Raw genomic sequence first — 17,509 nt, 5'->3', positions numbered from 1 at the left:
TTCCCGGCACTTTTCATAGAAACATAGAAAACCTACAGCACAATACAGGCCCTTCGGCCCACAAAGTTGTGCTTCCACGGCAGCCGGCCCCTGATTTACACAACCCCGAGATCAGACCCTTCTTCACGGACGCCTGAATAGAAGAACCGCCGGAGACAGCTACGGTCGGCACTGCGCCTGCGTTTAGGAGGCGGGAGGGACAACGGAGAGGTAAATCACAAACACGACAAAGTCTGCAGATGCTGGAAATTCAGAGCAACACAAACAAAATGCTGGCGGGACTCAGCAGGCCGGGCAGCCTCTATCAGAGAGAAAAATCAAACTCCTACCCCCGCATAAAAAGGAACGTCATCCCAATCATCAACCCCCAAATCCACCCCTCCCGCACAAAAGGGAATAATATCATCGATTTCCCCCCCCCCCCCAAAAAAAACACTACCCCGCACAACTGTGGAGGAGCCGGTGTCACCAGTGTAGAGGCGGCCGCATCGGGAGCAGCGGACACAACGGGCGACCCCGGAAGATTCACAGGTGAAGTGTCGCCTCACCTGGAAGGATGTTTGGACAACGAAGAGAGTTCGGCCGTCCGGCCCTTTCACTGTGACACCCCGAACTCCACATCAAATCCGTCCAAACGAATCTGGGCGAACTTTAATGACCAATAAATATAATTCCTCTCAGCGATCAGCTGTCTGAATGATTCCCTGACTCTGAGAAGAAGGGGTATCTATGGTCCACACTGTCAGGGTGTTGAGTTTACCAGGAGACAAAGACTGCAGGGACGAGAGGTTCTCTGTTGACTAATACACTGTGTGTGGACCCCGCTGGCAATTCTGGTGTTGTGACCCGAATCGAGACAAATCCCACGCTGCCCACTCCACCAACAACACGGCACAGCCGGACACATACCAGGGGACTTTACATCTCACAACACTGGATTCCGTGATGAAACCCGTGATTAATGTTGTTGTCCCACTGAAAAGTCCATTAAGGTGCTTTTAAATGCCAGCCCTCTCCCACGGGTGACGTCACACAGCTCCTCCCCCACACGCCTGACGTCACACATGTGCTCCCCACAGCGGGATCTGCCCTCACGTGCGCTGTGTCTTACGTTACCCACACGCTGCTGTGCTCGAGCTTAGGTTGAACGGCTGGGCTAATAATCACGTGACCAGCCCCCTCCCTCACTGCTGTCAGCAGAGGAATCAGGAGCTGCGCTATTCCCATTGGTGCGGAGCGATGCCAATCACAGGTTACAACCAGTCGCGGAGGCGGACAAGCCGAGTGGGCGTTACCCCGCTGAGTCCGTCTCCCGCTCAGGCGCCGACCGCCTCCTCAGAGCGGAGAAAACCTCAAAGTAAATGTCCGCTTTCTGATTTATTTCCATTTCCCTCCGAGGGAAGTTGGGGCGTTTGTGAAGCGTCTCCTGCGGCCGGAGTCTGATGTATCGCTGAGAGGTAGGAGGAGACCGCTCGGCCCGTCGGTTTGATGCCGGTTCCCCGGGGAGGGAGGGAGAGGGGGGGATTTTATTGAAAGGATGAAGATGGTGTGAGGGGGGCGGACAGGATGTTTGTCCCGGTGGGACAGGAGGGGCTCATCTGTGGAAATGTCTGAGCCCACGGTGGTGTCGAGCGGAGGGATTCACCACATTGGGGGCAAACACTGTCAGACTGTTGCCCTGCAAGCGGGGCCGATGGTCCGGGCAAAGTGACAATTATTTGTGCTTTGTTGAGATTGTACCTGGAATATGGTGTAAAATCCCACTCCCCATACTAACACGGGTTATACAGACCAAAGAACAAACTGCCGGAGGAACTCAGTGGGTCGGGCAGCATCTGTGGAGGGAAATGGACCGTCAACATTTCGGGCCGAGACCCTCCCTCTGGACTGAGAGTGGACGGGAAATAGTCAGAGAAAAGAGGTGAGGGGTGGGGATGGGGCAAGAGCTGGGGAGCGATAGGTGGATCCAGGTGAGAGGGGAGATGGGAAGGTGGAAATAGTGACAGGGGTGGGAGGTGAGTGGTTGGGGCAACACGGGGCTGCAGAAGATGGAAATTAATTCCATAGAGGATTAACAAAGAGGTTAGAGAGTATTTGTTATAGAGAGTGCAATGAAGATTCACCAGACTGATCCCTGGAGTGGTGGGGTCATCATATGAAGAAAGATCAAATGCGATAACCCTTTCATTTAGAGAATCGAGGACTGAGAGGTGAACACATTGAAATGCTCAACATCATTATCGGTTGAACCAGGGATCCCAGTCTCTGAAACAGGGTGTGGAATGTCCGGGACTGAGATGAGGGGAAATGTCTCCACTCCGAGGGTTTGAATAGATAGATAGATAGATAGATAGATAGATAGATAGATAGATAGATAGATAGATAGATAGATTCTTTATTCATCCCCATGGGGAAATTCAACTTTTTTTCCAATGTCCCATACACTTGTTGTAGCAAAACTAATTACATACAATACTTAACTCAGTAAAAAAAATATGATATGCATCTAAATCACTATCTCAAAAAGCATTAATAATAGCTTTTAAAAAGTTCTTAAGTCCTGGCGGCTGAATTGTAAAGCCTAATGGCATTGGGGAGTATTGACCTCTTCATCCTGTCTGAGGAGCATTGCATCGATAGTAACCTGTCGCTGAAACTGCTTCTCTGTCTCTGGATGGTGCTGTGTAGAGGATGTTCAGAGTTTTCCATAATTGACCATAGCCTACTCAGCGCCCTTCGCTCAGCTACCGATGTTAAACTCTCCAGTACTTTGCCCACGACAGAGCCCGCCTTCTTTACCAGCTTATTAAGACATGAGGCGTCCCTCTTCTTAATGCTTCCTCCCCAACACGCCACCACAAAGAAGAGGGCGCTCTCCACAACTGACCTATAGAACATCTTCAGCATCTCACTACAGACATTGAATGACGCCAACCTTCTAAGGAAGTACAGTCGACTCTGTGCCTTCCTGCACAAGGCGTCTGTGTTGGCAGTCCAGTCTAGCTTCTCATCTAACTGTACTCCCAGATATTTGTAGGTCTTAACCTGCTCCACACATTCTCCATTAATGATCACTGGCTCCATATGAGGCCTAGATCTCCTAAAGTCCACCACCATCTCCTTGGTCTTGGTGATATTGAGACGCAGGTAGTTTGTAAATCCCCACCACGGAGGGCAGTGAAGACACAGTGATCGTCCTCACATAAAACTGAGGCCGGCAGATGTGTGGAGACCGAAGGGGTCGAGGAAATGAGGATCGGGCGGAAACATGTGGCGGAGATGGAAGAGCAGCTGTCATCTTGTTGATGGTTTGAGGGGCTGAATGGCCACCACCTCCTGTTTCTCACCGGAAGTTTCAGTGTTCCTGTCCAGTGAAGCCAGAGGAATGTGAATGGAAATTAGAAACATAGAAAAACTACAGCAGTATAATGGCCCTTCGGCCCACAATGCTGTGCTGAGTATGTCTTCACTTTACAAATTACCTTGGGTTACACATAGCTCTCTATTTTTCTAAGCTCTATGTCCATGTCCAGGACTCTCTTAAAAGACCCTATCGTCCCCGCCTCTTCCACTGTCGCCGGCATCCCATTCCACACACTCACCACTCTCTGTGTAAAAATCTTACCTCTGACATCTCCTCTGTACCTACTTCCAAGCACCTTCAAACTGTGGGAGAAAGCCTCTGTCAGTCCACACGATCAATGCACCTTCAAACTGTGGGAGAAAGCCTCTGTCAGTCCACACGATCAATGCACCTTCAAACTGTGGAAGAAAGCCTCTGTCAGTCCACACGATCAATGCACCTTCAAACTGTGGGAGAAAGCCTCTGTCAGTCCACACGATCAATGCACCTTCAAACTGTGGGAGAAAGCCTCTGTCAGTCCACACGATCAATGCATCTTCAAACTGTGGGAGAAATCCTCTGTCAGTCCACACGATCAATGCCTCTCATCACCTGATACACCTCTATCAGGTCACCTCTCATCCTCCATCACTCCTAGGAGAAAAGGCCGAGTTCACTCTACCAACTCTCATAAGACATGCTCCCCAATCCAGACAACATCCTTGAAAATCTCTTCTGCACCCTTTCTATGGCTTCCACATCCTTTCTGTAGTGAGGCGACCAGAGGTGAGCACAGTACTCCAAGCTGGGTCTGACCAGGGTCCTATATAGTTGCAACATTACCCCTCGGCTCCTAAATCCAATTCCTCAATTGATGAAGGCCAATACACCGTACGCCTTCTTATCTACAGCATCAACCTGCGCAGCTGCTTCGAGGGTCCTATGTTCCCGGACCCCAAGATCCCTCTGATCCTCCACGCTGCCAAGAGTCTTACCATTAATACTATATTCCGCCACCATATTTAACCTACTTCACACTTATCTGGGTTGAACTCCATCTGCTACTTCTCAGCCCAGTTTTGCATTCTATCAATTTCCCACTGTAACCTCTGACAGCCCTCCACACTATCCACAACACCCCTAACCTTTGTGTCATCAGCAAACTTTCTAGCCCATCCCTCCAGCTCCTCATCAAGGTCATTTCTAAAAATCACGAATGGTAATGTCCTAGAACAGATCCCTGAGGCACTCCACGGGTCACCGGCCTCCATGCAGAATATGACCCGTCTACAACCACTCTTTGCCTTCTGTTGGGCAAGCCAGTTCTTGGATCCCATGCCTCCTTACTTTCTCAATAAGCCTTGCAATTACAGATTGTAACACAATCATCTTCACCCAGAACAGAACACACTCGAGCTCCTGTGGAACCCACTGATTATGCCCCAGTTCTCACTGACATGCTGCCGTCACACTGTACAGTCTTCCTGAAATAAAAAATTCTGCCCTATTTAAGCTCGTTTATTGCAACATCATAGAACTGTTGCCTACTCCCCTCGCTCTGAACATTGAGCCACCAGCAGGGGTATTTACAACTTTTTCAAACATTGGTTGAGATTCACATTTTTAAGAATTATATATATTTATTTGTGATTTGTTTTTATGCTTTGACATCCTGATGAAACAGAGTTCTGACACCCATCAGTCCTGTAATGTGTGAAAATTTAAACACATTCTCCCTCCCACTCACCCGATGTTCCTCTCCGCTGAACTGACGGTCATTTATAAAAATCACGAAGAGTAGGAGTCCCAGAACAGATCCCTGAGGCACACCACTGGTGACCGAATTAGTGTTTATGAACATAAAATGATTTAAATGAACCCTGCACAATTCCTATTTGTGCCTGCGTTCTCTGTCAGACCAGGTTGGGAATTCAACCCGTAAATCTTTGACCCGGGGGGGGGGCATGGAGGAATTGGACGGGAAAAGTACGGAGGGAAAATTGAAAATGTTGCTGGTGTAAGTATGAAATAATGTGGGGGAAACGGCGGTGGGTCGGCAGGGGCGAGGAACTGTCACCGGGTCACGTGGGAGACCATCCACCGTCACGTGATCCCATTTTGCCGCAGAGCTGCTGCACTTGCAGTTTCGTTCCCAAGGCCCCGCCCACCGCCCTGATGACGCGAAATTCACATCGCGCATGCTCAGTCCTGGATTGCCCGTGTTGTTTCCAGTTCTTTGTTGAAGGTTTCTGCGGTGGGATCGGGATCGAGAGCAGGTCCTCGCCCCCCGGGTCGAAGAGCTGGGAAAGGATTATCCTTTCGGTGAGTATTGAAGCCGGTCCGGAGCGGAGAGGTCTGATGTTGGGCAGTGAGTCCCTTTAACTTTCCCGAACTCAAACAAGAGAAAATCTGCAGATGTTGGAAATGCGAGCAACGCGCACAAAATGCTGGAGGGACTCATCAGACCGGGCAGAATCCAGGAAAAGAGTACAGTCTACATTAGCGGCCGAAACCCTTCGGCAGCACTGGAGAATAAAAGGTGGGGGTGGGGAGGGAGAGAGAAACACAAGGTGATCGGTGAAACCTGAAGGGGGAGGGGATGAACTTTCCCGAACTGGCGGCCTCGCCTCGCTTCCTTCACAGAATATGCCGGGGTCGGTCCGGGTTGCGAGACCTTCACACCGAACCGTCTGAGATGAGCCGGCGCTCAGCCCCTGTTGTTCTGGTCCTATTAGTGTCGTGGTTTTTCGTGCTTTTCAAATGACCAGGAGACGCACGCACACACACACACACACACACACACACACACACACACACACACACACACACACACACACACACACACACACACACACACACACACACACACACACACACACACACACACACACACTGTTTCTCCAGCACCTCTGTATCTTTCTCACTTGCAATCAATATTCTACCTGTCCTCCTCAGCCTTTCTCCCTCCGTTCTAAAGAGTTTTAGCACTTCCATTTCTTGTTCTCTTTTTTGCTCCCTTTTCTTAGATTTATCTTTTGATTTGTACTTTTTAGTTAGTTCCTCCATTTCTTCGCACAAACTTACATCAAATGTTCCTTCTTTTGGCCACTTTGTGACCAGGTTTTTGGTTATTTTTTCCCATTTTTCTGAAGTTTTTGTGATCTCATTTTGAAAAAATGGGATTTTTTTGCTCAGAATCTCTACTGCTGTTCCTTTACCTGTCATGTTATTCTCTCTTGTTAATGTACTTTTTTCCCCTAATTCTATTCTAACACCTCGCCCGAGCAGACCCTTCTCTCAAGGCGGTAACCGCGAGGACTTTTTTCCCTAATTCTATTCTAACACCTCGCCCGAGCAGACCCTTCTTCTCTTAAGGCGGTAACCGCGAGGACTTTTTCCCTAATTCTATTCTAACACCTCGCCGGAGCACACCCTTCTTTCAAGGCGGTAACCGCGAGGACTTTTTTCCCTAACTCTATTCTAACACCTCGCCCGAGCAGGCCCTTCTCTTAAGGCGGTAACCGCGAGGACTTTTTTCCCTAATTCTATTCTAACACCTCGCCCGAGCAGACCCTTCTCTCAAGGCGGTAACCGCGAGGACTTTTTTTCCCTAATTCTATTCTAACACCTCGCCCGAGCAGACCCTTCTTTCAAGGCGGTAACCGCAAGGACTTTTTTCCCTAATTCTATTCTAACACCTCGCCCGAGCAGACCCTTCTCTCAAGGCGGTAACCGCGAGGACTTTTTTCCCTAATTCTATTCTAACACCTCGCCCGAGCAGACCCTTCTGTCTTAAGGCGGTAACCGCGAGGACTTTTTCTTAACGTATTAACTTATTTGTACTTACCCTCACTGCAGTGTTCTTGAGCAATCCTCTGAGCCTCCTCCGTTAACCCCCAATTCTGCCAGATTCTTTGGACCGGAGAGACCCTTTGGCAGCGGTTCCACACTTCCGAGACTCCAAGACCTCCTCAAAGCCAACAGAATTCTTAGTCCAAATTGTCGCAAAAAAGCGCTTTCCTTTTGTTTTGGGTGCACCCATAATTCTGTTAGCCTTGTGGGGGTCCCTAGAGGACCGGGAAGCGTTCCCAATCTGCCGTTTCCCTTCCGCGGGTCTCTGCCCGATCCTGTTCGTGACGCCAATTATGTCGTGGTTTTTCGTGCTTTTCAAATGACCAGGAGACGCAGAAAATTCTTCAAGAAGGGTTAAACTTTAATTTGCAAATCAAAGCTGAGACAGTCATTGAGCTGGTCGCTGACTGCCTCCCGATTCTCGGATACAGCCGCTTTTTAAAGCAAACCTGGTTTAGCTGCATTAACATATCCAAGCGGTGCATATCACAGTTACTATTGTTTTTACCTATTGACTTATTTGTTCTAGTCGACTATATAGTTTTAATTACACAGCAGACATGTTCAAAGCAAAATATCACTACATATTGTCTCTACATTGCTTTAGTTACACAGCCGACAAGTTCAAAGCAAAATATCCCTACATATTGTCTCTACATTGCTTTAGTTACACAGCCGACATGTTCAAAGATCCCTGAGTTACTGTTCATTAACACATATTGTCTCTACATTCAATTGGATACCTGATTAGCATATATTGACACATCATTGCTCTTTAGCATTTCACACAGTTTTGGTTACACAGCAACTTCACAGCTGGCGACCGCTTTCAGCCACCTCTCCCTAGCATATACCAACACACCATAGTTTTTAGCATTAAGTTTTATACTCCATAATATTCATATTCTCCAGTACTCCATAATATTCATATTCTCCAGTACTCCATAATATTCATATTCTCCAATATTAGCAGGTTGAAGTAAAACATGTTTCTATACTGTTACTGACAAAGAATTGTACAATTTGTGTTCCGTGTGTTATCTGAATGTACTTGCCTGTGATGCTGCCACAAGTCAGTGTTTCTCTGTCCCTGTACCTTCCCGTACTTGTGCACTTGGCAATAAATTCAACAGGACCTGAGAAATCTCAGTGAGATTTGATTAGTGATGATCATCTTGGCAGCTCGGTAGGTCGAATGTATGAGACAGTACACTGTTAAATGCAAAACCCTGAACAGTGTCGATGATCAGAGGGATATGCTTCACTAAACTCAGAGAAATTTCTTTAACCAGAGTGTGGTGAATTTGTGGAATTAGCAGAGGCATCTGTCGATGCCAGGTTTGGGGTATGTAAGACGGAGATTGATAGGTTGTTTTTGCATTACCCCCTCCCCCCACTACTTTCAAATCTCTTACTATCTTTCCTTTCAGTTAGTCCTGACGAAGGGTCTCGGCCCGAAACGTCGACAGTGCTTCTCCTTCTAGATGCTGCCTGGCCTGCTGTGTTCCACCAGCATTTTGTGTGTGTTGTTTGAATTTCCAGCATCTGCAGATTTCCTCGTGTTTGATAGGTTGTTGATTGGTTACGGTGAGAAGGCCGGGGAGTGGGGCTGAGGAGTGAAAAAGGGTCAGGCATGATTGAATGCCGGAGCAGACTCGATGGGCCAAACGGCCTAATTAGGCTCGTATGTCTGAATCGGTTTATTGTCGGGGAGACCCACCCACGGTTACGTGATCCCGTTCTCCACTCTCACTTTGCCGCAGAGCTACAGCAGTGCGGTTTTTCCGAGACCCCCCACCCCCCGGGTCTGGTGACGTGAGAATCACACTGCGCATGCTCACTGTCTGCAGTGATTTTTAGCCCGCTGAGTTCATTCACCAGTTTGCGCCGATATTGATTTGCAGCAGCGGCATATTCTCTCTTGTTGGGGAAATCGGTTGTTGGCCAGTGAGTCCCGTTAACTTCCCGAACTGGTGGCTTTGCCTCGCTTCCTGGAAATCCTCCAAAGTTTGTTTACTTCAGATAAGCCGTTTCTGAGCCTGGTGATACGTGCTTAATGACCGTTGTATCTTCTCCCTAATTGGGGTGGGTGAGAAAGGAGAATGTCTCGGGTTGTGGGGATCTTCGATTTCACCGAGGGAGCGGGAAGTCCAGAAAGTGTTCATGTAGGGGAGACTGGTTTCTGTGATGAGCTGATCTGTGTCCGTAACTCTGCAGTTCCTTGCAGTCACGGGTAAAGCAGTGGCCATACCAAGGCGTGAAGTATCCGGATGGGAAACTTTTTATGATGCATTGATAAAATTTGGTGAATGGCAAAGTTATGGTTTGTTCTAGCTTTGTCATTTCGAGATCTTTTACATAGTGGTATGGTGGCGAGCATTTGGTCCATAATGATAGACAAAGGAGCTCGTTAAACTCAACGGTTTTACTGTGATAAACATAAACATACTGGGCACCGTGACCCGGAGAGTGAACCCAACCAGTCTCGTACAGACAGGGGGAGGTGACCATCACACACCCCGGTTACAGTTAGTGTGACCCAAAAATACACAATCAGATAATTGTGTAGCCCGAGCTAAAATGTAACAATAAATGACTGGAATTTCCCATCATAAACCCACAAAAGCATTTTAACACAAGAACAATGAACAGTGCTAGTCAAAGGAATGCAGAGCCAAGCTGTCCACCACAATCACCGTGCCCCCTGGAGCAGCACAGTATGTATCTTTAATTCAGTATCTTGTATTGCTGGAGGACCATCAGTGATTGTCCTTGATCCCTTCTCCCACCTGGTTCCATCTGTTCATTCCCAGCTCATCTGGGTCAGCCTCTGTCCAGTCTGCATCCCATCACCTCAATGATATATATCAACCATCTTGTTGAATCTCTGTCCAGCCTGTATCCCACTCCCTCAATGATATATATCAACCATCTTGTTCAACCTCTGTCCAGTCTGTATCCCACCACCTCAATGATATATATCAACCATCTTGTTCAACCTCTGTCCAGTCTGTATCCCATCACCTCAATGATATATATCAACCATCTTGTTCAACCTCTGTCCAGGCTGTATCCCACTCCCTCAATGATATATATCAACCATCTTGTTCAACCTCTGTCCAGTCTGTATCCCATCACCTCAATGATATATATCAACCATCTTGTTCAACCTCTGTCCAGTCTGTATCCCACCACCTCAATGATATACATCAACCATCTTGTTGAATCTCTGTCCAGGCTGTATCCCACTCCCTCAATGATATATATCAACCATCTTGTTCAACCTCTGTCCAGTCTGTATCACACCACCTCAATGATATATATCAACCATCTTGTTCAATCTCTGTCCAGTCTGTATCCCACCACCTCAATGATATATATCAACCATCTTGTTGAATCTCTGTCCTGCCAGTATCCATATATATCAACCATCTTGTTCAACCTCTGTCCAGGCTGTATCCCACTCCCTCAATGATATATATCAACCATCTTGTTCAACCTCTGTCCAGTCTGTATCCCATCACCTCAATGATATATATCAACCATCTTGTTCAGCCTGTCCAGTCTGTATCCCACTACCTCAATGATATATTTCAACCATCTTGTTCAACCTCTGTCCAGTCTGTATCCCACCACCTCAATGATATATATCAACCATCTTGTTCAACCTCTGTCCAGTCTGTATCCCACCACCTCAATGATATATATCAACCATCTCGTTCAACCTCTGTCCAGACTCTATACCGCCAACTCAATGATATGTATCAGCCATCTTGATAAACTTCCGCCCAGCCTGTATCCCATTGCTGCAATGATATATTTCAACAATCTCTCCTACAAACTTTGTCTTCATTGTGAAATTTTGTTTTGCATCTTTTCCAGAATTGTTTTTTTTTTTAATAGCTAGGGCTGCCAGAGGTTTAATTGAACACAGCATGTGGCAGGGTAAAATCAGCTATTTTAATCTTAGTTTCACCGTTACAAAATGGCTGCAGTGTTAATCGTCATCATAATGGAACTCATAGCATCTGATGTTAAGTTTGTTATTTCCTTTTTCGGTTATTTTTGGTGAGCCTCTGTTTCCAGGGTAACAACCCACCAGGAAGAGTTGCAGATTTTTATCGCTCTGTGGTCACTGCCTCTCAACGAAAAGACCGCAGCCTCAGGGGCAAATGTAACAGAATGATAGTGGGAGGAAAAGATGCTGTGTACATTGACTGTATGGGATGTATTACAACAGGGTGAGAATGAACTCAGATCTAACAGAGTGGTTGGGGTGGGATGGTATTTACAGTTTAGGGTGGCAATCAGTTACTATCTGTGCATTAAAATGAAGAGGGAGAAAATATTACAGCTGCAGGAAATTTAAAGTAAGGAGGAGAAAATACTGGAAACGCTCAGCAGATTGGCCACATCTTTGACAATCTCAGTTCTGGAACTGGGTCTTCCACCATTTGTCCTTTCAGAGATGTAATCTGATGTACTGGGTTCCCAGCATTTTCTACTTTATAGTTTTACATTTTGTTCCTGCTGCACTGCAGGAGACATGGCAGCCAGCTGTGCTGGGCAAGATCCCACACAGCAGGAAGATTTTGATCAACTGCGCTCGGTTTAGCAGCTGGAGTCAGGCTGAAGTGTATCCGCATCCTCTATACAGACCGGGAAACCAGCCTGAGCACTGGCCCCGGCAGAGGGTCATTAGGTTCCAGTTCCACCTTAGTCTGTGAATCGGAAATAGCAGGAACACCACGGCAAATTGCCGGCACCAAAGCATCTTTGTATGGGTGATGATATTGGGCTGGTGACTCTGAGGATATGGAACTGGCTTTTAAGGCAACAGGTGTCAATGAATTTCAAAGACATCTTGGTCAGTTTTGGAGAGGGGCTGAGGAATGGCAAGTGGTTTTCTACTTGGACAAGTGAGAGATGGTGCATTTTGGACAGTCAAACTAGGTGGGGTGGGACTGGTATAGTGAAGGGGAGGGCACCGATTGTTGCGGAACAGAGCAACCTGGGAGTACAAGAGTACAGTCACTGAAAGTGGATGTGCAAATATAGAGGGTGAAGAAGAAGGCTTTAATCATGCTAGCCTTCATCAGACTGGGCATTGAGTTCTGGATTATGGGCATTATATTGTCGGTGTGGCTACACAGTATTATGTACAGTTGTGTTCAACCTACTGTAGAAAATATATTATCAAGCCGGAGAGGGCGCAGAAGAGATTGCTGAAGATGTTGCTTGGGCTAGAGGGCCGAGTCTAAGGAAGCGTTTGGCTAAGCTGGATCTTTAATCCAGAGGAGAATTAGGGTGACATTGTAGGAGTTCGTGAAATCAAGAAGGACTTTAGATATGTGGTTGGTCGTGGTTTTTACCCAGGATTCAAGATTCAGAATTGTTTGATGTCATTCCAGTAACAAGTGTAAAGGAGAACAAGATGTTAGAGACCACAATAATAAACCAAACACAATACATAAAGTATGATAGTTTAAAAACATTGATCGTACAGACAGAGGGAGGTGACCATCACACACCCCAGTTACAGTTAGTGTGACCCAAAAATACACAATCAGATAATTGTGTAGCCCGAGCTAAAATGTAACAATAAATGACTGGAATTTCCCATCATAAACCCACAAAAGCATTTTAACACAAGAACAATGAACAGTGCTAGTCAAAGGAATGCAGAGCCAAGCTGTCCACCACAATCACCGTGCCCCCTGGAGCAGCACAGTATGTATCTTTAATTCAGTATCTTGTATTGCTGGAGGACCATCAGTGATTGTCCTTGATCCCTTCTCCCACCTGGTTCCATCTGTTCATTCCCAGCTCATCTGGGTCAGCCTCTGTCCAGTCTGCATCCCATCACCTCAATGATATATATCAACCATCTTGTTGAATCTCTGTCCAGCCTGTATCCCACTCCCTCAATGATATATATCAACCATCTTGTTCAACCTCTGTCCAGTCTGTATCCCACCACCTCAATGATATATATCAACCATCTTGTTCAACCTCTGTCCAGTCTGTATCCCATCACCTCAATGATATATATCAACCATCTTGTTCAACCTCTGTCCAGGCTGTATCCCACTCCCTCAATGATATATATCAACCATCTTGTTCAACCTCTGTCCAGTCTGTATCCCATCACCTCAATGATATATATCAACCATCTTGTTCAACCTCTGTCCAGTCTGTATCCCACCACCTCAATGATATACATCAACCATCTTGTTGAATCTCTGTCCAGGCTGTATCCCACTCCCTCAATGATATATATCAACCATCTTGTTCAACCTCTGTCCAGTCTGTATCACACCACCTCAATGATATATATCAACCATCTTGTTCAATCTCTGTCCAGTCTGTATCCCACCACCTCAATGATATATATCAACCATCTTGTTGAATCTCTGTCCTGCCAGTATCCATATATATCAACCATCTTGTTCAACCTCTGTCCAGGCTGTATCCCACTCCCTCAATGATATATATCAACCATCTTGTTCAACCTCTGTCCAGTCTGTATCCCATCACCTCAATGATATATATCAACCATCTTGTTCAGCCTGTCCAGTCTGTATCCCACTACCTCAATGATATATTTCAACCATCTTGTTCAACCTCTGTCCAGTCTGTATCCCACCACCTCAATGATATATATCAACCATCTTGTTCAACCTCTGTCCAGTCTGTATCCCACCACCTCAATGATATATATCAACCATCTCGTTCAACCTCTGTCCAGACTCTATACCGCCAACTCAATGATATGTATCAGCCATCTTGATAAACTTCCGCCCAGCCTGTATCCCATTGCTGCAATGATATATTTCAACAATCTCTCCTACAAACTTTGTCTTCATTGTGAAATTTTGTTTTGCATCTTTTCCAGAATTGTTTTTTTTTAATAGCTAGGGCTGCCAGAGGTTTAATTGAACACAGCATGTGGCAGGGTAAAATCAGCTATTTTAATCTTAGTTTCACCGTTACAAAATGGCTGCAGTGTTAATCGTCATCATAATGGAACTCATAGCATCTGATGTTAAGTTTGTTATTTCCTTTTTCGGTTATTTTTGGTGAGCCTCTGTTTCCAGGGTAACAACCCACCAGGAAGAGTTGCAGATTTTTATCGCTCTGTGGTCACTGCCTCTCAACGAAAAGACCGCAGCCTCAGGGGCAAATGTAACAGAATGATAGTGGGAGGAAAAGATGCTGTGTACATTGACTGTATGGGATGTATTACAACAGGGTGAGAATGAACTCAGATCTAACAGAGTGGTTGGGGTGGGATGGTATTTACAGTTTAGGGTGGCAATCAGTTACTATCTGTGCATTAAAATGAAGAGGGAGAAAATATTACAGCTGCAGGAAATTTAAAGTAAGGAGGAGAAAATACTGGAAACGCTCAGCAGATTGGCCACATCTTTGACAATCTCAGTTCTGGAACTGGGTCTTCCACCATTTGTCCTTTCAGAGATGTAATCTGATGTACTGGGTTCCCAGCATTTTCTACTTTATAGTTTTACATTTTGTTCCTGCTGCACTGCAGGAGACATGGCAGCCAGCTGTGCTGGGCAAGATCCCACACAGCAGGAAGATTTTGATCAACTGCGCTCGGTTTAGCAGCTGGAGTCAGGCTGAAGTGTATCCGCATCCTCTATACAGACCGGGAAACCAGCCTGAGCACTGGCCCCGGCAGAGGGTCATTAGGTTCCAGTTCCACCTTAGTCTGTGAATCGGAAATAGCAGGAACACCACGGCAAATTGCCGGCACCAAAGCATCTTTGTATGGGTGATGATATTGGGCTGGTGACTCTGAGGATATGGAACTGGCTTTTAAGGCAACAGGTGTCAATGAATTTCAAAGACATCTTGGTCAGTTTTGGAGAGGGGCTGAGGAATGGCAAGTGGTTTTCTACTTGGACAAGTGAGAGATGGTGCATTTTGGACAGTCAAACTAGGTGGGGTGGGACTGGTATAGTGAAGGGGAGGGCACCGATTGTTGCGGAACAGAGCAACCTGGGAGTACAAGAGTACAGTCACTGAAAGTGGATGTGCAAATATAGAGGGTGAAGAAGAAGGCTTTAATCATGCTAGCCTTCATCAGACTGGGCATTGAGTTCTGGATTATGGGCATTATATTGTCGGTGTGGCTACACAGTATTATGTACAGTTGTGTTCAACCTACTGTAGAAAATATATTATCAAGCCGGAGAGGGCGCAGAAGAGATTGCTGAAGATGTTGCTTGGGCTAGAGGGCCGAGTCTAAGGAAGCGTTTGGCTAAGCTGGATCTTTAATCCAGAGGAGAATTAGGGTGACATTGTAGGAGTTCGTGAAATCAAGAAGGACTTTAGATATGTGGTTGGTCGTGGTTTTTACCCAGGATTCAAGATTCAGAATTGTTTGATGTCATTCCAGTAACAAGTGTAAAGGAGAACAAGATGTTAGAGACCACAATAATAAACCAAACACAATACATAAAGTATGATAGTTTAAAAACATTGATCGTACAGACAGAGGGAGGTGACCATCACACACCCCAGTTACAGTTAGTGTGACCCAAAAATACACAATCAGATAATTGTGTAGCCCGAGCTAAAATGTAACAATAAATGACTGGAATTTCCCATCATAAACCCACAAAAGCATTTTAACACAAGAACAATGAACAGTGCTAGTCAAAGGAATGCAGAGCCAAGCTGTCCACCACAATCACCGTGCCCCCTGGAGCAGCACAGTATGTATCTTTAATTCAGTATCTTGTATTGCTGGAGGACCATCAGTGATTGTCCTTGATCCCTTCTCCCACCTGGTTCCATCTGTTCATTCCCAGCTCATCTGGGTCAGCCTCTGTCCAGTCTGCATCCCATCACCTCAATGATATATATCAACCATCTTGTTGAATCTCTGTCCAGCCTGTATCCCACTCCCTCAATGATATATATCAACCATCTTGTTCAACCTCTGTCCAGTCTGTATCCCACCACCTCAATGATATATATCAACCATCTTGTTCAACCTCTGTCCAGTCTGTATCCCATCACCTCAATGATATATATCAACCATCTTGTTCAACCTCTGTCCAGGCTGTATCCCACTCCCTCAATGATATATATCAACCATCTTGTTCAACCTCTGTCCAGTCTGTATCCCATCACCTCAATGATATATATCAACCATCTTGTTCAACCTCTGTCCAGTCTGTATCCCACCACCTCAATGATATACATCAACCATCTTGTTGAATCTCTGTCCAGGCTGTATCCCACTCCCTCAATGATATATATCAACCATCTTGTTCAACCTCTGTCCAGTCTGTATCACACCACCTCAATGATATATATCAACCATCTTGTTCAATCTCTGTCCAGTCTGTATCCCACCACCTCAATGATATATATCAACCATCTTGTTGAATCTCTGTCCTGCCAGTATCCATATATATCAACCATCTTGTTCAACCTCTGTCCAGGCTGTATCCCACTCCCTCAATGATATATATCAACCATCTTGTTCAACCTCTGTCCAGTCTGTATCCCACTACCTCAATGATATATATCAACCATCTCGTTCAACCTCTGTCCAGACTCTATACCGCCAACTCAATGATATGTATCAGCCATCTTGATAAACTTCCGCCCAGCCTGTATCCCATTGCTGCAATGATATATTTCAACAATCTCTCCTACAAACTTTGTCTTCATTGTGAAATTTTGTTTTGCATCTTTTCCAGAATTGTTTTTTTTTAATAGCTAGGGCTGCCAGAGGTTTAATTGAACACAACATGTGGCAGGGTAAAATCAGCTATTTTAATCTTAGTTTCACCGTTACAAAATGGCTGCAGTGTTAATCGTCATCATAATGGAACTCATAGCATCTGATGTTAAGTTTGTTATTTCCTTTTTCGGTTATTTTTGGTGAGCCTCTGTTTCCAGGGTAACAACCCACCAGGAAGAGTTGCAGATTTTTATCGCTCTGTGGTCACTGCCTCTCAACGAAAAGACCGCAGCCTCAGGGGCAAATGTAACAGAATGATAGTGGGAGGAAAAGATGCTGTGTACATTGACTGTATGGGATGTATTACAACAGGGTGAGAATGAACTCAGATCTAACAGAGTGGTTGGGGTGGGATGGTATTTACAGTTTAGGGTGGCAATCAGTTACTATCTGTGCATTAAAATGAAGAGGGAGAAAATATTACAGCTGCAGGAAATTTAAAGTAAGGAGGAGAAAATACTGGAAACGCTCAGCAGATTGGCCACATCTTTGACAATCTCAGTTCTGGAACTGGGTCTTCCACCATTTGTCCT

General features: G+C 45.8%; 1 protein-coding gene across 3 annotated transcripts in view; it reads left to right on the top strand.

Moving 5' to 3' along the window:
* The first annotated feature begins 1,371 nt into the window (after positions 1 to 1,371).
* The window catches only part of LOC140720780 (NACHT, LRR and PYD domains-containing protein 3-like), a 43,608-nt gene continuing 27,470 nt past the window's right edge, over positions 1,372 to 17,509 (top strand). For 2 of the 3 annotated variants that reach the window (XM_073035620.1, XM_073035619.1), the window contains exons 1-2: positions 1,372 to 1,457; positions 5,576 to 5,665. The gene's annotated coding sequence lies outside the window, so the exon portion shown is untranslated. Of the gene's footprint in view, positions 1,458 to 5,546; positions 5,666 to 17,509 lie in introns of those variants that run through there. The other variant, XM_073035618.1, reaches the window with a different exon arrangement.

The sequence above is a fragment of the Hemitrygon akajei genome, unplaced genomic scaffold, assembly GCF_048418815.1.
Source record: "Hemitrygon akajei unplaced genomic scaffold, sHemAka1.3 Scf000047, whole genome shotgun sequence".
Classification (NCBI taxonomy): Eukaryota; Metazoa; Chordata; class Chondrichthyes; order Myliobatiformes; family Dasyatidae; genus Hemitrygon; species Hemitrygon akajei.
This window is presented reverse-complemented; position numbering and strand designations above follow the sequence as displayed.